Source organism: Eubalaena glacialis, chromosome 1, assembly GCF_028564815.1.
Source record: "Eubalaena glacialis isolate mEubGla1 chromosome 1, mEubGla1.1.hap2.+ XY, whole genome shotgun sequence".
Taxonomy (NCBI): Eukaryota; Metazoa; Chordata; class Mammalia; order Artiodactyla; family Balaenidae; genus Eubalaena; species Eubalaena glacialis.
In genome coordinates this window covers 92,793,762-92,806,232 of record NC_083716.1, presented here as the reverse complement: position 1 = coordinate 92,806,232, position 12,471 = coordinate 92,793,762, and the positions used below count along the sequence as shown (strand labels likewise).

Here is a 12,471-nt window from a genome sequence, read left to right as displayed (position 1 = left end):
GGCCACGGTGTGCCTCTTGAGGCTTAGCTTCGCTGGTGCTGGCGACTTACCGCCAGCCCGGCAGCCAACCCTCTCCGGCGCGGCCCTGCCGTCCACCCAGGCAAGCGACAGGAGGCCTCGAGGGCCCGGGGGTGGTGGAGTTGTGGGCGACTTCGCAGCTCAGGTCAGGCGGGACCCTCCAGGTCTGTAGGCGCTTGGCCCTCCGCCCCAGAGCCGCTCAACGCTCACAGGACTTGGCCCCGGAGGTTTAAGGGCCTGTGGCCCTCGGTCCCTTGTGCATTCCCCACCCTGTCAATCCACACAGTGCTAGGCGCAGCCCAGCCACGGCCTGGCCGGCCCGCCTGCCCAATGGCAGTTGGCCCGAAGCCACTGGGAGCCACCATTGAGCCGGCACGGCCCCTTAGACACAGCAACGCCACCCTTGCCCCCACGCCAACTGCCGAGCAAAGTTCCCGGCGCCTGGTGTCTAGCCAGCCCAGCGAACCGGTCCCAGCCCACGACCCCGCTCCCACTATCGGCCGTGGCGAAGTGGCAAAGGGTGGGCTTTTTCCGGAGGGAGCTGTGGAGAGACACACGGGCAGACAGGGGGCTGCGGCGCGGCTGGGCTCTGGTGGGGGCGGCCAAGTGCAGGTCGAGGGCTTCGTGGGCCGCACGGACGGCACCCCGGCCTGCGGCGGAGTCTGGGTCCGGGCCAGCCACCACGGGAGCGGCTGGGGTGGCGGCTGCCTTCCAGGGCCGCCTTCTGGCCGCCTGGCCGGCCAGGCCGGCGCGGAGCGCCCCCTCTGGCGCGCTGTGGTGGGAGGGGCCGGAGGAGGTGGGGCCTGCAGCGCTGCCCGGCGGGGGCGGGTGCGGGGGCAGAGGCAGCGGCCTCGGCCTCGGCCTCGGCCTCGGCCTAGGCCGCGGGCGACTAAAGGAGAAGGCGGAGCGGGAGGCAAAAAGCCTACAGCACCCGGTATTCCCAGGCGGTCTCCCATCCAAGTACTAACCAGTCCCGACCCTGCTTAGCTTCCGAGATCAGACGAGATCGGGCGCGTTCAGGGTGGTATGGCCGTAGACGTTAAGAGGGGCCCGCGGAGTGCCTCTTGAGGCCCAGCTTCGCTGGCGCTTGCGCCTCCCCGCCAGCCCGGCGGCCAGCCCGCCCCGGCAGGGCCCCGCCGCCCGCCCAGGCAGGGCAACGGCGGCCTCGGGTACCAGGGGGGTGGCGGAGGGTTCGGCGACCTCCCAGCCCAGGGCGGGCGGGACCCACCAAACCGTTCGGCGCTTGGCGCCCCGCCCCAGATCCCGCACGTCGCTCACAGGGACGTGGCCCCGGAGGCTTCAGGGCCCGGGGCCCGCGGTCCCTTGGGCCTCCCCTCTGCCCGCCCACGCGGCGCTAGGCGCAGCCCAGCCGCAGCCCGGGCCGGCCCTCCTGCCCGACGGCAGTCGGCCCTTAACCCACTGGGAGCCACCATTGAGTCGGCACGGCCCCTTAGCCCCAGCAAGGCCACCCTTGCCCCCACGCCACCCGCCGAGCACAGGACCCGGCGCCTTGTGGCCGGCCGGCCCGGAGCACCGGCCCCGGCCCCCGCCCCCGCTCCCGCCCCCGGCCGTGGCGAAACGGCGGAGGGGGGGCTTTTTCCGGAGGGAGCTGTGGAGAGACACACCGGCAGATAGGTGGCTGCGCCGGGGCTGGGCGCTGGTGGGGGCGGCCAGGTGCAGGTCAAGGGGCTCGCGGGCCGCACGGCCGGCACCCGGGCCTGAGGCGGAGTCTGGGTTCAGGCCAGCCACCCCGGGAGCGGCTGGGATGCGGCTGCCTTCCAGGGCCGCCTTCTGGCCGCCTGGCCGGCCAGGCAGGCGGAGAGCGCCCCCTCTGGCGCGCTGTGGTGGGAGGGGCCGGAGGAGGTGGGGCCTGCAGCGGTGCCCGGCGGGGGCGGGGGCGGGGGCGGGGGCGGAGGCGGCGGGCGACTAAAGGAGAAGGCGGAGCGGGAGGCAAAAAGCCTACAGCACCCGGTATTCCCAGGCGGTCTCCCATCCAAGTACTAACCAGGCCCGACCCTGCTTAGCTTCCGAGATCAGACGAGATCGGGCGCGTTCAGGGTGGTATGGCCGTAGACGCAGGAGGGGCCCGCGCGGTGCCTCTTGAGGCGCAGCTTCGCTGGCGCCTGCGCCTTACCGCCATGCCGGCGGCCAGCCCTCTCCGGCAGGGCCCTGCCGCCCGCCCAGGCAGGCGACAGGAGGCCTCGGGGACCCGGGGGTGGCGGAGTGGTGGGCCACCTCGCAGCCCAGGGCGGGCGGGACGCTCCAGGCCCGTCGGCGCTTGGCGCCCCGCCGCAGATCCCGCTCGACGCTCACAGGGACGCGGCCCCGGAGGCTTCAGGGCCCGGCGGCCGCGGTCCCTTGGGCATCCCCCCCTGCCCGCCCACGCGGAGTTAGGCGCAGCCCGGCCACGGCCGGGCCGGCCCTCCGGCCGGGCAGCAGCTGGCCCGAAGCCACTGGGAGCCACCATGGAGTGGGCACGGCCCCTTAGCCCCAGCAAGGCCCCCCCTTGCCCCCACGCCGCCCGCCGAGCACAGGACCCCGGCCCTGGTGGCCGGCAGGCCCGGAGAAGCGGCCCCGGCCCCCGCCCCCGCTCCCGCCCCCGGCCGTGGCGAAACGGCGGAGGGGGGGGCTTTTTCCGGAGGGAGCTGTGGAGAGACACACGGGCAGACAGGGGTCTGCGGCGCGGCTGGGCTCCGGTGGGGGCGGCCAAGTGCAGGTCGAGGGCCTCGCAGGCCGCACGGACGGCACCCCGGCCTGCGGCGGAGTCTGGGTCCGGGCCAGCCACCACGGGAGCGGCTGGGGTGGCGGCTGCCTTCCAGGGCCGCATTCTGGCCGCATGTCCAGCCAGCTCGGCGGGGAGCGATCCCTCCGGCGCGCTGTGTTGGGAGGGACGTGAGGAGGTGAGGCCTGCAGCGGTGCTCAGCGGGGGCGGAGGCGGCCTCGGCCGCGGGCCACTAAATGTCAAGGCGGAGCGGGAGGCAAAAAAGCCTACAGCACTCGGTATTCCCATGTGGTCTCCCATCCAGGTACGAAACAGGCCAGACCCTGATTAGCTTCCGAGATCAGACGAGGTGTGGTGCGTTCAGGGAGGTGTGGCCGTAGAATGCAGCGGGGGCCACGGTGTGCCTCTTGAGGCTTAGCTTCGCTGGTGCTGGCGACTTACCGCCAGCCCGGCAGCCAACCCTCTCCGGCGCGGCCCTGCCGTCCGCCCAGGCAAGCGACAGGAGGCCTCGAGGGCCCGGGGGTGGTGGAGTTGTGGGCGACTTCACAGCTCAGGTCAGGCGGGACCCTCCAGGCCTGTAGGCGCTTGGCCCTCCGCCCCAGAGCCGCTCAACGCTCACAGGACTTGGCCCCGGAGGCTTAAGGGCCTGTGGCCCTCGGTCCCTTGTGCATTCCCCACCCTGTCAATCCACACAGTGCTAGGCGCAGCCCAGCCACGGCCTGGCCGGCCCGCCTGCCCAACGGCAGTTGGCCCGAAGCCACTGGGAGCCACCATTGAGCCGGCACGGCCCCTTAGACACAGCAACGCCACCCTTGCCCCCACGCCAACTGCCGAGCAAAGTTCCCGGCGCCTGGTGTCTAGCCAGCCCAGCGAACCGGTCCCAGCCCACGACCCCGCTCCCACTATCGGCCGTGGCGAAGTGGCAAAGGGTGGGCTTTTTCCGGAGGGAGCTGTGGAGAGACACACGGGCAGACAGGGGGCTGCGGCGTGGCTGGGCTCTGGTGGGGGCGGCCAAGTGCAGGTCGAGGGCTTCGTGGGCCGCACGGACGGCACCCCGGCCTGCGGCGGAGTCTGGGTCCGGGCCAGCCACCACGGGAGCGGCTGGGGTGGCGGCTGCCTTCCAGGGCCGCCTTCTGGCCGCCTGGCCGGCCAGGCCGGCGCGGAGCGCCCCCTCTGGCGCGCTGTGGTGGGAGGGGCCGGAGGAGGTGGGGCCTGCAGCGCTGCCCGGCGGGGGCGGAGGCGGCCTCGGCCGCGGGCCACTAAATGTCAAGGCGGAGCGGGAGGCAAAAAAGCCTACAGCACTCGGTATTCCCATGTGGTCTCCCATCCAGGTACGAAACAGGCCAGACCCTGATTAGCTTCCGAGATCAGACGAGGTGTGGTGCGTTCAGGGAGGTGTGGCCGTAGAATGCAGCGGGGGCCACGGTGTGCCTCTTGAGGCTTAGCTTCGCTGGTGCTGGCGACTTACCGCCAGCCCGGCAGCCAACCCTCTCCGGCGCGGCCCTGCCGTCCGCCCAGGCAAGCGACAGGAGGCCTCGAGGGCCCGGGGGTGGTGGAGTTGTGGGCGACTTCGCAGCTCAGGTCAGGCGGGACCCTCCAGGTCTGTAGGCGCTTGGCCCTCCGCCCCAGAGCCGCTCAACGCTCACAGGACTTGGCCCCGGAGGTTTAAGGGCCTGTGGCCCTCGGTCCCTTGTGCATTCCCCACCCTGTCAATCCACACAGTGCTAGGCGCAGCCCAGCCACGGCCTGGCCGGCCCGCCTGCCCAATGGCAGTTGGCCCGAAGCCACTGGGAGCCACCATTGAGCCGGCACGGCCCCTTAGACACAGCAACGCCACCCTTGCCCCCACGCCAACTGCCGAGCAAAGTTCCCGGCGCCTGGTGTCTAGCCAGCCCAGCGAACCGGTCCCAGCCCACGACCCCGCTCCCACTATCGGCCGTGGCGAAGTGGCAAAGGGTGGGCTTTTTCCGGAGGGAGCTGTGGAGAGACACACGGGCAGACAGGGGGCTGCGGCGCGGCTGGGCTCTGGTGGGGGCGGCCAAGTGCAGGTCGAGGGCTTCGTGGGCCGCACGGACGGCACCCCGGCCTGCGGCGGAGTCTGGGTCCGGGCCAGCCACCACGGGAGCGGCTGGGGTGGCGGCTGCCTTCCAGGGCCGCCTTCTGGCCGCCTGGCCGGCCAGGCCGGCGCGGAGCGCCCCCTCTGGCGCGCTGTGGTGGGAGGGGCCGGAGGAGGTGGGGCCTGCAGCGCTGCCCGGCGGGGGCGGGTGCGGGGGCAGAGGCAGCGGCCTCGGCCTCGGCCTCGGCCTCGGCCTAGGCCGCGGGCGACTAAAGGAGAAGGCGGAGCGGGAGGCAAAAAGCCTACAGCACCCGGTATTCCCAGGCGGTCTCCCATCCAAGTACTAACCAGTCCCGACCCTGCTTAGCTTCCGAGATCAGACGAGATCGGGCGCGTTCAGGGTGGTATGGCCGTAGACGTTAAGAGGGGCCCGCGGAGTGCCTCTTGAGGCCCAGCTTCGCTGGCGCTTGCGCCTCCCCGCCAGCCCGGCGGCCAGCCCGCCCCGGCAGGGCCCCGCCGCCCGCCCAGGCAGGGCAACGGCGGCCTCGGGTACCAGGGGGGTGGCGGAGGGTTCGGCGACCTCCCAGCCCAGGGCGGGCGGGACCCACCAAACCGTTCGGCGCTTGGCGCCCCGCCCCAGATCCCGCACGTCGCTCACAGGGACGTGGCCCCGGAGGCTTCAGGGCCCGGGGCCCGCGGTCCCTTGGGCCTCCCCTCTGCCCGCCCACGCGGCGCTAGGCGCAGCCCAGCCGCAGCCCGGGCCGGCCCTCCTGCCCGACGGCAGTCGGCCCTTAACCCACTGGGAGCCACCATTGAGTCGGCACGGCCCCTTAGCCCCAGCAAGGCCACCCTTGCCCCCACGCCACCCGCCGAGCACAGGACCCGGCGCCTTGTGGCCGGCCGGCCCGGAGCACCGGCCCCGGCCCCCGCCCCCGCTCCCGCCCCCGGCCGTGGCGAAACGGCGGAGGGGGGGCTTTTTCCGGAGGGAGCTGTGGAGAGACACACCGGCAGATAGGTGGCTGCGCCGGGGCTGGGCGCTGGTGGGGGCGGCCAGGTGCAGGTCAAGGGGCTCGCGGGCCGCACGGCCGGCACCCGGGCCTGAGGCGGAGTCTGGGTTCAGGCCAGCCACCCCGGGAGCGGCTGGGATGCGGCTGCCTTCCAGGGCCGCCTTCTGGCCGCCTGGCCGGCCAGGCAGGCGGAGAGCGCCCCCTCTGGCGCGCTGTGGTGGGAGGGGCCGGAGGAGGTGGGGCCTGCAGCGGTGCCCGGCGGGGGCGGGGGCGGGGGCGGGGGCGGAGGCGGCGGGCGACTAAAGGAGAAGGCGGAGCGGGAGGCAAAAAGCCTACAGCACCCGGTATTCCCAGGCGGTCTCCCATCCAAGTACTAACCAGGCCCGACCCTGCTTAGCTTCCGAGATCAGACGAGATCGGGCGCGTTCAGGGTGGTATGGCCGTAGACGCAGGAGGGGCCCGCGCGGTGCCTCTTGAGGCGCAGCTTCGCTGGCGCCTGCGCCTTACCGCCATGCCGGCGGCCAGCCCTCTCCGGCAGGGCCCTGCCGCCCGCCCAGGCAGGCGACAGGAGGCCTCGGGGACCCGGGGGTGGCGGAGTGGTGGGCCACCTCGCAGCCCAGGGCGGGCGGGACGCTCCAGGCCCGTCGGCGCTTGGCGCCCCGCCGCAGATCCCGCTCGACGCTCACAGGGACGCGGCCCCGGAGGCTTCAGGGCCCGGCGGCCGCGGTCCCTTGGGCATCCCCCCCTGCCCGCCCACGCGGAGTTAGGCGCAGCCCGGCCACGGCCGGGCCGGCCCTCCGGCCGGGCAGCAGCTGGCCCGAAGCAACTGGGAGCCACCATGGAGTGGGCACGGCCCCTTAGCCCCAGCAAGGCCCCCCCTTTCCCCCACGCCGCCCGCCGAGCACAGGACCCTGGCCCTGGTGGCCGGCAGGCCCGGAGAAGCGGCCCCGGCCCCCGCCCCCGCTCCCGCCCCCGGCCGTGGCGAAACGGCGGAGGGGGGGCTTTTTCCGGAGGGAGCTGTGGAGAGACACACGGGCAGACAGGGGGCTGCGGCGCGGCTGGGCTCCGGTGGGGGCGGCCAAGTGCAGGTCGAGGGCCTCGCGGGCCGCACGGACGGCACCCCGGCCTGCGGCGGAGTCTGGGTCCGGGCCAGCCACCACGGGAGCGGCTGGGGTGGCGGCTGCCTTCCAGGGCCGCATTCTGGCCGCATGTCCAGCCAGCTCGGCGGGGAGCGATCCCTCCGGCGCGCTGTGTTGGGAGGGACGTGAGGAGGTGAGGCCTGCAGCGGTGCTCAGCGGGGGTGGAGGCGGCCTCGGCCGCGGGCCACTAAATGTCAAGGCGGAGCGGGAGGCAAAAAAGCCTACAGCACTCGGTATTCCCATGTGGTCTCCCATCCAGGTACGAAACAGGCCAGACCCTGATTAGCTTCCGAGATCAGACGAGGTGTGGTGCGTTCAGGGAGGTGTGGCCGTAGAATGCAGCGGGGGCCACGGTGTGCCTCTTGAGGCTTAGCTTCGCTGGTGCTGGCGACTTACCGCCAGCCCGGCAGCCAACCCTCTCCGGCGCGGCCCTGCCGTCCGTCCAGGCAAGCGACAGGAGGCCTCGAGGGCCCGGGGGTGGTGGAGTTGTGGGCGACTTCGCAGCTCAGGTCAGGCGGGACCCTCCAGGCCTGTAGGCGCTTGGCCCTCCGCCCCAGAGCCGCTCAACGCTCACAGGACTTGGCCCCGGAGGCTTAAGGGCCTGTGGCCCTCGGTCCCTTGTGCATTCCCCACCCTGTCAATCCACACAGTGCTAGGCGCAGCCCAGCCACGGCCTGGCCAGCCCGCCTGCCCAACGGCAGTTGGCCCGAAGCCACTGGGAGCCACCATTGAGCCGGCACGGCCCCTTAGACACAGCAACGCCACCCTTGCCCCCACGCCAACTGCCGAGCAAAGTTCCCGGCGCCTGGTGTCTAGCCAGCCCAGCGAACCGGTCCCAGCCCACGACCCCGCTCCCACTATCGGCCGTGGCGAAGTGGCAAAGGGTGGGCTTTTTCCGGAGGGAGCTGTGGAGAGACACACGGGCAGACAGGGGGCTGCGGCGCGGCTGGGCTCTGGTGGGGGCGGCCAAGTGCAGGTCGAGGGCTTCGTGGGCCGCACGGACGGCACCCCGGCCTGCGGCGGAGTCTGGGTCCGGGCCAGCCACCACGGGAGCGGCTGGGGTGGCGGCTGCCTTCCAGGGCCGCCTTCTGGCCGCCTGGCCGGCCAGGCCGGCGCGGAGCGCCCCCTCTGGCGCGCTGTGGTGGGAGGGGCCGGAGGAGGTGGGGCCTGCAGCGCTGCCCGGCGGGGGCGGAGGCGGCCTCGGCCGCGGGCCACTAAATGTCAAGGCGGAGCGGGAGGCAAAAAAGCCTACAGCACTCGGTATTCCCATGTGGTCTCCCATCCAGGTACGAAACAGGCCAGACCCTGATTAGCTTCCGAGATCAGACGAGGTGTGGTGCGTTCAGGGAGGTGTGGCCGTAGAATGCAGCGGGGGCCACGGTGTGCCTCTTGAGGCTTAGCTTCGCTGGTGCTGGCGACTTACCGCCAGCCCGGCAGCCAACCCTCTCCGGCGCGGCCCTGCCGTCCGCCCAGGCAAGCGACAGGAGGCCTCGAGGGCCCGGGGGTGGTGGAGTTGTGGGCGACTTCGCAGCTCAGGTCAGGCGGGACCCTCCAGGTCTGTAGGCGCTTGGCCCTCCGCCCCAGAGCCGCTCAACGCTCACAGGACTTGGCCCCGGAGGTTTAAGGGCCTGTGGCCCTCGGTCCCTTGTGCATTCCCCACCCTGTCAATCCACACAGTGCTAGGCGCAGCCCAGCCACGGCCTGGCCGGCCCGCCTGCCCAATGGCAGTTGGCCCGAAGCCACTGGGAGCCACCATTGAGCCGGCACGGCCCCTTAGACACAGCAACGCCACCCTTGCCCCCACGCCAACTGCCGAGCAAAGTTCCCGGCGCCTGGTGTCTAGCCAGCCCAGCGAACCGGTCCCAGCCCACGACCCCGCTCCCACTATCGGCCGTGGCGAAGTGGCAAAGGGTGGGCTTTTTCCGGAGGGAGCTGTGGAGAGACACACGGGCAGACAGGGGGCTGCGGCGCGGCTGGGCTCTGGTGGGGGCGGCCAAGTGCAGGTCGAGGGCTTCGTGGGCCGCACGGACGGCACCCCGGCCTGCGGCGGAGTCTGGGTCCGGGCCAGCCACCACGGGAGCGGCTGGGGTGGCGGCTGCCTTCCAGGGCCGCCTTCTGGCCGCCTGGCCGGCCAGGCCGGCGCGGAGCGCCCCCTCTGGCGCGCTGTGGTGGGAGGGGCCGGAGGAGGTGGGGCCTGCAGCGCTGCCCGGCGGGGGCGGGTGCGGGGGCAGAGGCAGCGGCCTCGGCCTCGGCCTCGGCCTCGGCCTAGGCCGCGGGCGACTAAAGGAGAAGGCGGAGCGGGAGGCAAAAAGCCTACAGCACCCGGTATTCCCAGGCGGTCTCCCATCCAAGTACTAACCAGGCCCGACCCTGCTTAGCTTCCGAGATCAGACGAGATCGGGCGCGTTCAGGGTGGTATGGCCGTAGACGTTAAGAGGGGCCCGCGGAGTGCCTCTTGAGGCCCAGCTTCGCTGGCGCTTGCGCCTCCCCGCCAGCCCGGCGGCCAGCCCGCCCCGGCAGGGCCCCGCCGCCCGCCCAGGCAGGGCAACGGCGGCCTCGGGTACCAGGGGGGTGGCGGAGGGTTCGGCGACCTCCCAGCCCAGGGCGGGCGGGACCCACCAAACCGTTCGGCGCTTGGCGCCCCGCCCCAGATCCCGCACGTCGCTCACAGGGACGTGGCCCCGGAGGCTTCAGGGCCCGGGGCCCGCGGTCCCTTGGGCCTCCCCTCTGCCCGCCCACGCGGCGCTAGGCGCAGCCCAGCCGCAGCCCGGGCCGGCCCTCCTGCCCGACGGCAGTCGGCCCTTAACCCACTGGGAGCCACCATTGAGTCGGCACGGCCCCTTAGCCCCAGCAAGGCCACCCTTGCCCCCACGCCACCCGCCGAGCACAGGACCCGGCGCCTTGTGGCCGGCCGGCCCGGAGCACCGGCCCCGGCCCCCGCCCCCGCTCCCGCCCCCGGCCGTGGCGAAACGGCGGAGGGGGGGCTTTTTCCGGAGGGAGCTGTGGAGAGACACACCGGCAGATAGGTGGCTGCGCCGGGGCTGGGCGCTGGTGGGGGCGGCCAGGTGCAGGTCAAGGGGCTCGCGGGCCGCACGGCCGGCACCCGGGCCTGAGGCGGAGTCTGGGTTCAGGCCAGCCACCCCGGGAGCGGCTGGGATGCGGCTGCCTTCCAGGGCCGCCTTCTGGCCGCCTGGCCGGCCAGGCAGGCGGAGAGCGCCCCCTCTGGCGCGCTGTGGTGGGAGGGGCCGGAGGAGGTGGGGCCTGCAGCGGTGCCCGGCGGGGGCGGGGGCGGGGGCGGGGGCGGAGGCGGCGGGCGACTAAAGGAGAAGGCGGAGCGGGAGGCAAAAAGCCTACAGCACCCGGTATTCCCAGGCGGTCTCCCATCCAAGTACTAACCAGGCCCGACCCTGCTTAGCTTCCGAGATCAGACGAGATCGGGCGCGTTCAGGGTGGTATGGCCGTAGACGCAGGAGGGGCCCGCGCGGTGCCTCTTGAGGCGCAGCTTCGCTGGCGCCTGCGCCTTACCGCCATGCCGGCGGCCAGCCCTCTCCGGCAGGGCCCTGCCGCCCGCCCAGGCAGGCGACAGGAGGCCTCGGGGACCCGGGGGTGGCGGAGTGGTGGGCCACCTCGCAGCCCAGGGCGGGCGGGACGCTCCAGGCCCGTCGGCGCTTGGCGCCCCGCCGCAGATCCCGCTCGACGCTCACAGGGACGCGGCCCCGGAGGCTTCAGGGCCCGGCGGCCGCGGTCCCTTGGGCATCCCCCCCTGCCCGCCCACGCGGAGTTAGGCGCAGCCCGGCCACGGCCGGGCCGGCCCTCCGGCCGGGCAGCAGCTGGCCCGAAGCCACTGGGAGCCACCATGGAGTGGGCACGGCCCCTTAGCCCCAGCAAGGCCCCCCCTTGCCCCCACGCCGCCCGCCGAGCACAGGACCCCGGCCCTGGTGGCCGGCAGGCCCGGAGAAGCGGCCCCGGCCCCCGCCCCCGCTCCCGCCCCCGGCCGTGGCGAAACGGCGGAGGGGGGGGCTTTTTCCGGAGGGAGCTGTGGAGAGACACACGGGCAGACAGGGGGCTGCGGCGCGGCTGGGCTCCGGTGGGGGCGGCCAAGTGCAGGTCGAGGGCCTCGCGGGCCGCACGGTCGGCACCCCGGCCTGCGGCGGAGTCTGGGTCCGGGCCAGCCACCACGGGAGCGGCTGGGGTGGCGGCTGCCTTCCAGGGCCGCCTTCTGGCCGCCTGGCCGGCCAGGCCGGCGCGGAGCGCCCCCTCTGGCGCGCTGTGGTGGGAGGGGCCGGAGGAGGTGGGGCCTGCAGCGCTGCCCGGCGGGGGCGGAGGCGGCCTCGGCCGCGGGCCACTAAATGTCAAGGCGGAGCGGGAGGCAAAAAAGCCTACAGCACTCGGTATTCCCATGTGGTCTCCCATCCAGGTACGAAACAGGCCAGACCCTGATTAGCTTCCGAGATCAGACGAGGTGTGGTGCGTTCAGGGAGGTGTGGCCGTAGAATGCAGCGGGGGCCACGGTGTGCCTCTTGAGGCTTAGCTTCGCTGGTGCTGGCGACTTACCGCCAGCCCGGCAGCCAACCCTCTCCGGCGCGGCCCTGCCGTCCGCCCAGGCAAGCGACAGGAGGCCTCGAGGGCCCGGGGGTGGTGGAGTTGTGGGCGACTTCGCAGCTCAGGTCAGGCGGGACCCTCCGGGCCTGTAGGCGCTTGGCCCTCCGCCCCAGAGCCGCTCAACGCTCACAGGACTTGGCCCCGGAGGCTTAAGGGCCTGTGGCCCTCGGTCCCTTGTGCATTCCCCACCCTGTCAATCCACACAGTGCTAGGCGCAGCCCAGCCACGGCCTGGCCGGCCCGCCTGCCCAACGGCAGTTGGCCCGAAGCCACTGGGAGCCACCATTGAGCCGGCACGGCCCCTTAGACACAGCAACGCCACCCTTGCCCCCACGCCAACTGCCGAGCAAAGTTCCCGGCGCCTGGTGTCTAGCCAGCCCAGCGAACCGGTCCCAGCCCACGACCCCGCTCCCACTATCGGCCGTGGCGAAGTGGCAAAGGGTGGGCTTTTTCCGGAGGGAGCTGTGGAGAGACACACGGGCAGACAGGGGGCTGCGGCGCGGCTGGGCTCTGGTGGGGGCGGCCAAGTGCAGGTCGAGGGCTTCGTGGGCCGCACGGACGGCACCCCGGCCTGCGGCGGAGTCTGGGTCCGGGCCAGCCACCACGGGAGCGGCTGGGGTGGCGGCTGCCTTCCAGGGCCGCCTTCTGGCCGCCTGGCCGGCCAGGCCGGCGCGGAGCGCCCCCTCTGGCGCGCTGTGGTGGGAGGGGCCGGAGGAGGTGGGGCCTGCAGCGCTGCCCGGCGGGGGCGGAGGCGGCCTCGGCCGCGGGCCACTAAATGTCAAGGCGGAGCGGGAGGCAAAAAAGCCTACAGCACTCGGTATTCCCATGTGGTCTCCCATCCAGGTACGAAACAGGCCAGACCCTGATTAGCTTCCGAGATCAGACGAGGTGTGGTGCGTTCAGGGAGGTGTGGCCGTAGAATGCAGCG

General features: G+C 73.2%; 6 non-coding genes and 6 pseudogenes across 6 annotated transcripts; all 12 read right to left on the bottom strand.

The window, feature by feature from the left end:
- Positions 1–937: 937 nt before the first annotated feature.
- LOC133104694 (5S ribosomal RNA) lies at positions 938–1,056 on the bottom strand. Its single transcript, XR_009703692.1, has one exon. It is a non-coding gene; the product is annotated as a 5S ribosomal RNA (ribosomal RNA).
- Positions 1,057–1,974: 918 nt separating this feature from the next.
- Positions 1,975–2,093, bottom strand: LOC133080622 (5S ribosomal RNA). Its single transcript, XR_009698558.1, has one exon. It is a non-coding gene; the product is annotated as a 5S ribosomal RNA (ribosomal RNA).
- Positions 2,094–3,003: 910 nt separating this feature from the next.
- On the bottom strand, positions 3,004–3,122 carry LOC133076389 (5S ribosomal RNA; annotated as a pseudogene).
- A 908-nt stretch (positions 3,123–4,030) lies between these two features.
- Positions 4,031–4,149, bottom strand: LOC133076374 (5S ribosomal RNA; annotated as a pseudogene).
- A 946-nt stretch (positions 4,150–5,095) lies between these two features.
- LOC133104690 (5S ribosomal RNA) lies at positions 5,096–5,214 on the bottom strand. The gene has a single exon (XR_009703690.1). It is a non-coding gene; the product is annotated as a 5S ribosomal RNA (ribosomal RNA).
- A 918-nt stretch (positions 5,215–6,132) lies between these two features.
- Positions 6,133–6,251, bottom strand: LOC133080618 (5S ribosomal RNA). Its single transcript, XR_009698557.1, has one exon. It is a non-coding gene; the product is annotated as a 5S ribosomal RNA (ribosomal RNA).
- A 909-nt stretch (positions 6,252–7,160) lies between these two features.
- Positions 7,161–7,279, bottom strand: LOC133076367 (5S ribosomal RNA; annotated as a pseudogene).
- Positions 7,280–8,187: 908 nt separating this feature from the next.
- LOC133076359 (5S ribosomal RNA) lies at positions 8,188–8,306 on the bottom strand (annotated as a pseudogene).
- Positions 8,307–9,252: 946 nt separating this feature from the next.
- LOC133080614 (5S ribosomal RNA) lies at positions 9,253–9,371 on the bottom strand. Its single transcript, XR_009698556.1, has one exon. It is a non-coding gene; the product is annotated as a 5S ribosomal RNA (ribosomal RNA).
- A 918-nt stretch (positions 9,372–10,289) lies between these two features.
- LOC133080611 (5S ribosomal RNA) lies at positions 10,290–10,408 on the bottom strand. The gene has a single exon (XR_009698555.1). It is a non-coding gene; the product is annotated as a 5S ribosomal RNA (ribosomal RNA).
- A 910-nt stretch (positions 10,409–11,318) lies between these two features.
- On the bottom strand, positions 11,319–11,437 carry LOC133076351 (5S ribosomal RNA; annotated as a pseudogene).
- Positions 11,438–12,345: 908 nt separating this feature from the next.
- On the bottom strand, positions 12,346–12,464 carry LOC133076344 (5S ribosomal RNA; annotated as a pseudogene).
- Positions 12,465–12,471: the final 7 nt, after the last annotated feature.